The following is an 8,550-nucleotide window of genomic DNA, read 5'->3' as shown; positions in this document are numbered from 1 at the left end:
TCTTTTTCTCCCTGTCCACCTGTTCAGAGAAAGGAGAGGTTTTTCACCTCCCTGAATCAAGTTCCACTGCACGAGAAGCCCTTGAAGGCCCTCGCCCCGCCCCTTCCGGCTCCTCCTTCCCCGCCGCTTTAGCGCTGCGGCTCCGAGGCAGTAACATGGCGATACCGCCGCGGCTGTTCCGTAACGTGGAGGGCCTCCTGGGCCGCTTCGCGTGGCTCGTGTGGTTAGAGGGGTCTGAGCAGCCGGTGCAGTTACCCTGCGGTCGCGTCTTTTGCCCTGCATTCCTGCAGGGATATTTGAATCCAAAGAAGACTGTCTGTGCGGTGCTTCACAGCGCTCTGGCACCTGGCATCTGAGCTGTGGGACTCAAGCAGCCAATGGAGAGCACGGAGACTTCTTGCGATGGCTGCTATAAAAATTTCTTAAAAGAAAAAGAACCCCTTGGAGAACTTGACATGTGTCCTTTGAAATTGGGTGGCCACAACAACTGTGTATGTCTCATGTAAACAACTTCTAAAAGTCAAAGTCTGGCTGAAGCTGCTCGTGTAAAAAGAAACACGAAGTCTGCAGTAGGAACGAGTCACTCATCTACCACGGGCGGCCAGAGGTGCTTGCTTGTTTTTCAAGAGTCAGTCGTGGCCCCTGCAGAACTGAGTCCTCCTAAAAGGAACCCGACATGCAAGGCCTTAAGGGATGGTGGACGTCAACTCAGTAGAAGCCAAGAGCTGGGGGAGGAGTCGCCTATGAGGAGAAAGTCGACTGTGGGATGTCACAGGTGAGTGGATCTTCTACGAAGTCACAGAATCACTCCATGAAAAAAACAGCATTTGGGCATGTCGCAGAGAACGCCAAAGACAAATTTAGAGAGTACCATTCGAGTTAGAATTGGTCAACCCGTGCTTGCAATTGTGGAGTTACGAAACAGGGAACCAGCAGGTGGAAAAGATGATACAGAGCAACATTAACCTTTCACCGTCCTTCTGTAGGTGAAATCCGGCCTCTGTACCCCAGTACCAGATTGATCTCGGAGACAGCGTTTTGGGTGAGGTAGAAAAGAACAGCTTATCGCTTTGTCTGGCAAAGGGGACCACAGCAGGCTAATGCCCTCAAAACTGTGTGTCCCCGACTTGGAGTGTGTAGTGAGGAGTGTTACAGTAATGGTTCAGAGGGCGTGATTAGCTGGGGGACATTCTTCTGATTGGTTGGGGGTGAGGTAAGTGGGAGTCAACGTCATCAACGTTCTGGTTACAACTGGTCTGGGTCTACGTGCTTGTGGGCAGCATACAGTTAACTTCTCCCACCTGGTGGGTGGTTCAGTGTCTGCAAAACAGCTCAAAGATATTGTTATGAATATCCCTTGGGGAAAACCAGGACCCTGCCCCAAGGCAGCACTATTGCTTTTTTTTTTTTCCTGACTGCTCCTCCCTTGTTTCTACATCCCCTCCCTTCCCTGATTAGCAACTGTTTGAACCTGCCCTTTGGAACTTAGGGAAGGTCATGGAGGCTGAATAAAGCCTATTTCCTGCTAACGAGAAAATGGGGGACACGGAAAGACTTTCGTGCCCAGGAACCCCACAGGGTCCTGCTCGGTTTCACTTCCCCTGCAGGCTTCCAAGCCCTCCGGGCCTGAGGTGTGAGGGAGGAGCAAGCTTTCAGTCAAATGAGAGAGTGAAAATTTTACTTAGATTGAACTAATATTTTTATACTTGGAAAAATTAATTCCTGAGACTGTCTAAAAAAATTAAGGCATCTCAGAGATAACATGCAGAAAAGAGGTAAAGGATTTGACAAAAGTTATTTGAAAATAGTAATGGAAAAAAAGAAATCCATTTTCTAATGTGCCCATACTGCATTTCCTTACATTGATCCACTGGTAAATTGGTTTTGTGGTTTTTCACTATTTACGTTTATGCGGTATTTCACAGCTTCTAACATGCTTTTATGTAGTTATCAAATTTGATCATCACCAAAAACCTGCAGATGCCAGAATAGATATCATTGCTGTCCTTTCTGAGCTGAAGAAGCTAGGTCTTAAAAAATGTCAGTTGTCTTTCCCAAAGCAGGATAACTAGTACCTGCAAAGGCAAGACTCTACATTAGCACTCTTCCCTCTGCTCTGTGCTCTCAAATGGAATCTACCAGGAAGGAGCATATTTGGGATTCACTCATTTATTCACTCATGCCTGCCAACTACTCTATTCCTCTTCATGTTCTTATTTTTAATTTATTTCTTTTTAAGCTAAGTGCATCACTGCTGACTCAAATATTTGAGTAGAAACTTAGGAGAGTTAAGTTACTGCACATATAAAACTGGTGATGATCTTACTGATTATAATAGTAAATGTTTAATTTACATAGAATGAACTACACATTCATGTATGCAATTTGCTATTTTGACGTATGTATACACAAGGAATCATCACGAGGATGAAGGTAATTAACATATCAATCAGCCCCCAAAGTTTCCCAGTGACCCATCCCTCCCTGCTGCCCATCCTTACCTTCTCCCCAAGCAACCACTAATCTACTTTCAATCTGTATAAGTTAATTTGCATTTTATATAAATGGAATCATATATAATCTATTTTTCTGTTTCCTTATTCATGGCATAATTGGAGGGATATTCATTCACAATTTTGTATTTATCAGTAGTGTGTATTGCTGAGTAATATTTCATTGCATAGATATACCACAAATTGCTTATTCTGTTGATGAGCATTTGGATTCTATCTAGTTCAGGGTTTTTACAAATAAGGCTTCTATGAACATTTTTGCACAAATCTTTGTATGAATATATACTTTGATAAATACTTAGGAGTGGAATGGCTAGATAATATGGTAGGTGTATTTTTTTTCTAGAAACTTTCAAACTGTTTTCCAAAGTGGAAAAAATAAGATGCAGCTGGACAAGCAGCTGCTGAGTCCAGAGTGACAAGAGTGGGAGGTGAGGAGGGGGATCACTCCTAAGGCCAAGCACAATATTGAAGCTGCATTAACCTCTACTTGACACTTCGTTATCAATTTTAGATTTCAAATCATAAACTGTATATTTCTTTAAAAAATTTTTTAAATAAGAGAAGAAAAAGCTGTGTAGGAAAACACAAATAATTACAATTTTAAAAGAAGCCTTATTAAAAAAATGAACCCACAACATAAAACAAAAAAGGCAAATTTTCTCTTTTTGAAGTTATTTCTAACTCTTAGGGCAAGTACAGTGTCTCAGTTTCAGTGCTTATGAATTCTGGTTAGGTAAAAAAGTTTGCATTTTATCTAAGCCTATTTTTTACGATCAAAAGAAAACGTGTTTTAAAAAGGAAAAAAAAGAGTTCTCCTTTTACGGGTTTCAGAGGGTTAAAGAGGACATGCCAGTAAAGTCAAACCTTGAATGAAAACGCCATGAGAAGTTGGAGGAAGGGGGGAGGGGCTACATTACAAACACCTGTGGGGTAGAACGCACAGCTTTTCTCTCTGACCCAGGACAAATGCAATCCTGATTGTTAAACTATTTCTGGTTTCCAAATCTAACCAAAGTAAGTCTGAGAGAGACCTAAATTAGACGCCTCTTTTATTAAGGAAAAAAAAATGTTAAAAAATAGCCACCTTAAAACCCAGGGAAGTTAAATAGCTGGGTTTGGAGCAAATGTGCATAATAACTAATTAGTAGCCCCTGGCAGGATTAAACACAGCTTTGGGGGGAGGAGTTAAATATAGATTGGCGCGTTTCAGTAGAGCCAGTTAGTACTCTTCCAGTAAAAATGGTGTGCCAACAGAGTGCTGCCGGAACCAGGATTTTCTGGAAGTCTGCTCGGTAAGTCCAGCTCACGGCGAAGCCGTGTCCACTGAAGGATGGAAATCACTGTCCAGCAAAAATAAGTTGTAATTAATGAGAAGGCACTCTCACCAAAAGAGTACACAAAGCAAGAAACAGCGTTTTAGGCTGGTTCAAGGCAGAAATAAGCTGACAGGTTTGCTTAATCTTTTGTTTGCTAAAGACTTGTAACTGCCCCATATTTTCTGCTGCTCAGACCAGCCTTCCCATGACAAAAAAAGTAATTATAGGGCTCCAGTGGAGTGGAAACAATGACCACACGTTTCTTTGCCTCAGAAAGAGATTGGTGCCATTGGTTTGCTGGATTTTCCATTGACTGTAAATAAACAGGAATTTTTAGGTGAACAGTTGGTCAAAAGTGAGTTTAAATTTTTACTAATGAAATAGGAAACCTGAGACTAAAAAAGAGATCCCTCTCTATAATTAAAAAAGGATTCACTTTTGCGTGACCATTTTGGTTTTAAGAATAAAATGTGTCAAAGCTACAACGGTTGAATAGGGCCCTGTGTGTAAGCATTGTTGTTATTCTTTTTTAAAAAAAAATTATTTTTAAATTAATTAATTAATTTATTTTTGGTTGTGTTGGGTCTTTGTTTCTGTGCGAGGGCTTTCTCTAGTTGCGGTGAGCGGGGGCCACTCACTATCGCGGCCTCTTGTTGCGGAGCACAGGCTCCAGACGCGCAGGCTCAGTAGTTGTGGCTCACAGGCCTAGTTGCTCCGCGGCATGTGGGATCTTCCCAGACCAGGGCTCGAACCCATGTCCCCTGCATTGGCAGGCAGACTCTCAACCACTGCGCCACCAGGGAAGCCCTGTTATTGTTTTAATGGCAGAAATTAAACACCCATGGACATTTAGAAAATACAATAACCTTCCTTTTTGCATCAACCAAGACATAACTTCAAAAGAGAGTTTCTGATGGCAGTACCACAACGTTTTTCTACGCTTTCCTTTAAAATGGTAAATGACTTGATGAGCACCGTTTTTAGTGCAGAAAAGCGACACCTGCCGATAAGCTGTGAAGAAACCAGCACTAAACATGCGAGGTTATGCAGACGCGGAAGAACTAAACTGTATGAATTCCTAGCATTAAAAATTCAAACTAAGGTTTCTGAGTGGAGAGCCTGTGGTTGCTCTGTGAGACTCGTCTAGGTCTTATTTTCTGGTGAGTAGAGGGCACTGGTGGTCTTCTGACGTCTAGGTCAGCACAAGGCTAAATGCCAAGATTTTATGAATAATTAAGGGCTTCCTATCAAAATGTTTGTTCAGCTGAAGGACAAAGGGTTTCTGTTTTCTGGTCTTAAGGAAGAATGCAGGGGTTTGATTGGCATAGAAAGGAGTGTGGGGAAAGTGCCGAGAGGAAGCCAGGAGGAAGGGCCCTCACCTCTTTGGGCAAGTGCCAGCACTTGATCTGGGCCAGTGCCCAGGAGCCCCAAATCTGCCTCTAGTCTGGGGAGTTTGTTAGGAAGTAGGATTGGGCCTTGAAGACAATCTTGTGTGTACCTTGTCTGCTGACAGCCTGACGATTGTTTACTAATACTCTGGCCTAAGTTATTTCACAGGGGTCGCTCCTTGCTACACAGTGTTGAAATTACATTCATAGATTTAAAAGAAAAATTGTGTGTGTAGCAGTATTTTTCCACAAAACTAAGTGCAAAATATCTTTAACAAATAATGATGGTAGTAAGAAATATTTGACATAGTCATGCAAAAATGCATCTCATTTTACAAAGGCTTAGACATTTGTAAACATTTACAGAATATCTCCTAGGTTTTTAGACTGTGAACCTTACAATCTTACTCATTTTTCTTTGTATTTAAATGTGGCTGTTTGTCTAAGAAACGTTAACATGCAAGTTCAGTGATCTCCAGTTCACCAAATATTCTTTCCCACGGCAAGAAGATGATAATGATGATTATAAAATATCACCGAACAAGACAGTACAAACAGATGAGCAGGCATACTGCAGGGCTGAACAGGGTCCAGTACAGTATAGGGAGCAATTTGACCAGAAGGATCCTGAGCTCAGACTTGCAAAGTGGAATTACAGTCTGTCTCATAAAGTAAAAAGTCTTCTCCCCCCAGTAGAAGGAGTGTATGCAGCCTCTCTTCTTTCTCCTCCTACCACTTGTGGTACCAGAGTTGGAGGTTGTCTTTGGATGTGGGGAGGGTGTCCACTGGGTATCAGTGGACGTGGAAGTGGATTTCCTTGGGAAAGTCCTTGAGGAGGAGTTGCCTCTCTGTCTGAGGAATGATATGAGGATATGCCACCGTGGTGTCATGGACAGCATCTAGGTTCTTACCTTCTCTTAGTCTACTACAAAAGTCAAGCCTGTAGTCCTTGGATGTAAGACATTTTCATATTTTTGAAGTCCATTCTTTTTAGCAAATTCATTACTTTGAGCCGTGCAATTTTCTGTGAGATCAGTCCCTTCTGGGAATATGAGGAGTTGAAGTGGTTCATGCATATCACAAAAATAATCAATCATGTCTTCAAAATGACTCTTGTCATCCTTCCTTTCATTTCCTGTGAGTGAAGATACAGGCAGCAGCCTGCATGGCCCAACCAAATCCAGGAATACTTTTGAGACTGGCTTTGAGGCAAATTTTTTCTAATCTGAGGTAGTTATGTCTCATCAGACAATTCCACAGAAATATTCAGTCCATTTTTATTGGATGATTCATGATAATAACAGTTCTTTCTCCAGGAACAAATGCATCACCTGTTATAATCACTTTTACACCAAACATGGTCTCCAGCAGTGCCACAGGTAGTGTGAGCCAGGTTGCCACAAGGCAGTTGTTGATCCAGTGACACCAAGATGGGTTTACAAACATTAAAGGTGAAAAGGGACCCAACATGAAAATGCTTCCAAAGATGCTTCCCCAAAATGGAATATAAAATAAATCCCTCTCCAAAAATGCTTCCCCGAAATAGAGTGAGTATAAAGTAAATCCCTCTCTGAAAATGCTTCCTCAAAATAGAGTGAGTATAAAGTAAATCCCTCTCCAAAAATGCTTCCCCTCTCCATGATACCATGATTATCCTGGATGTGAGTCTTTGGTCAGACAGATGAATTGCAAATTTCTTCTTCCAGTCTGTATTTTGCCTTTCATTCTCTCAATGGTGCCTTAGATGATTCTTCCCTTTGAGTGCCTTTCCTACAGTGGGCCACGTTTACACTAGACCCTGCTGACTTTGGTGATATAATTAAGTGTTCTGTAGTCTCAGAAATCAGAAGCCTAGAGGTTTCTGTAAAGCCTGGTTCTGTTATACCTTATTTGACCCAACAACCTCGGAGTTTACAGTTCTCCCAAAACTCAGTAACAAAGAACTCCCTGCTTTATCCTTGTTCCTAAATTAATTAATGGTGTCTCCAATCTCCAACAGTATAGTTACCAAAAAATCAAAGCAAACAAATAAAACACCTTAGTTTTCTCTTTACTTGCTCAGTAGGTGCTCCCCTCCCCCACCCCACCCCATTATTCCTCACAACCAGTCAGTCTTCCATTCTGCCTTCACATCCACATTCTGCGGATGTGAACTTTGCTCTGTCCTAGTTAATGCCCTGGATCACTCCCTCACCACCTCTCATGCCATCTCTCATGGTCTGGAGCATGGAAACTGCCCTTAACTGGTCTCTTCCTTACATTCTGTCTTTAACCTTGTCACCACCAAAGTCCCCTCTCCAGAACATAAAGTTGATCATGTCACTCATCTGATTAAGATCCTTCTATGGGTACTGCTGCCCAAAGAATAAAGTCAGTCTCTTAGCTGAGAATTCACAATCTTGCTCTAACCTTTCGTGACTTCTCTCTCAGCAACATGTGCAAAACTCTGGTCTGACCCCTGGGCACTCATGCCCTCTCACTCATCCTAACTTTGCATTGCTTTATCCTTTGGCTAGAAGCCCTTTCTCCCTTTATCCTGCAGTCAACTCCCTTCCTTTCTTGCACAGGACCACTCCAGCAGAAGCAACTGTTCCCTTGTATGTGTTCATCTAAGTATCATCTTCGTGTCATCTAAGAAATCTTTGCCTAACTCTGGTCACAAAGATTTTTCTCCTTTGTTTTCTTCTAGGAGTTTCATTGTTTTAGTTTTCAAACTTACTAAATTTTTGAATAATTTTTTGTAAAAGATGTGAACTATGGATTGAAGTTCTTTCTTCTTTGTGTTCATCTTCTTCATCTAGAGCTGCATTTGTTGCCTCACTAACTATTAAAAAAAATTTCTCCACTGGATTATCTCTGCACCTTGTCGAAAATCAGTTGTCCAAATATATCTGGATTTATTTCTAGATTCCCTGCTCTGTTTCATTGATGTATTGTTGGTCCTGATAGCAACCCCACACTCCAAAATTACTGTCGTTTCAGAATAAGTCTTAAAATCAGATAGTGTTAATGCTCCAGAACTTTTTGTTCATTTTTAAAGATGTTTTGTCCTTTGAATTTCCTTAAAAATATTAGAATCCACTTGTCAATTTCTACAAAAATTCCTTCTTGAATGCTCCAGAACTTTTTGTTCATTTTTAAAGATGTTTGTCCTTTGAATTTCCTTAAAAATATTAGAATCCACTTGTCAATTTCTACAAAAATTCCTTCTTGAATGCTCCAGAACTTTTTGTTCATTTTTAAAGATGTTTGTCCTTTGAATTTCCTTAAAAATATTAGAATCCACTTGTCAATTTCTACAAAAATTCCTTCTTGAATGCTCCAGAACTT

The 8,550-nt window shown here is 41.2% G+C and overlaps 1 pseudogene; it reads right to left on the bottom strand.

The window, feature by feature from the left end:
• Positions 1 to 5,624: 5,624 nt before the first annotated feature.
• LOC102973552 (lysocardiolipin acyltransferase 1-like) lies at positions 5,625 to 7,690 on the bottom strand (annotated as a pseudogene).
• Between the last annotated feature and the right edge of the window lie 860 nt (positions 7,691 to 8,550).

This window comes from Physeter macrocephalus, chromosome 2, assembly GCF_002837175.3.
Source record: "Physeter macrocephalus isolate SW-GA chromosome 2, ASM283717v5, whole genome shotgun sequence".
Taxonomy (NCBI): domain Eukaryota; kingdom Metazoa; phylum Chordata; class Mammalia; order Artiodactyla; family Physeteridae; genus Physeter; species Physeter macrocephalus.
Note: the sequence above shows the minus strand (reverse complement) of the source record. Positions and strands in the feature narration are given on the sequence as shown.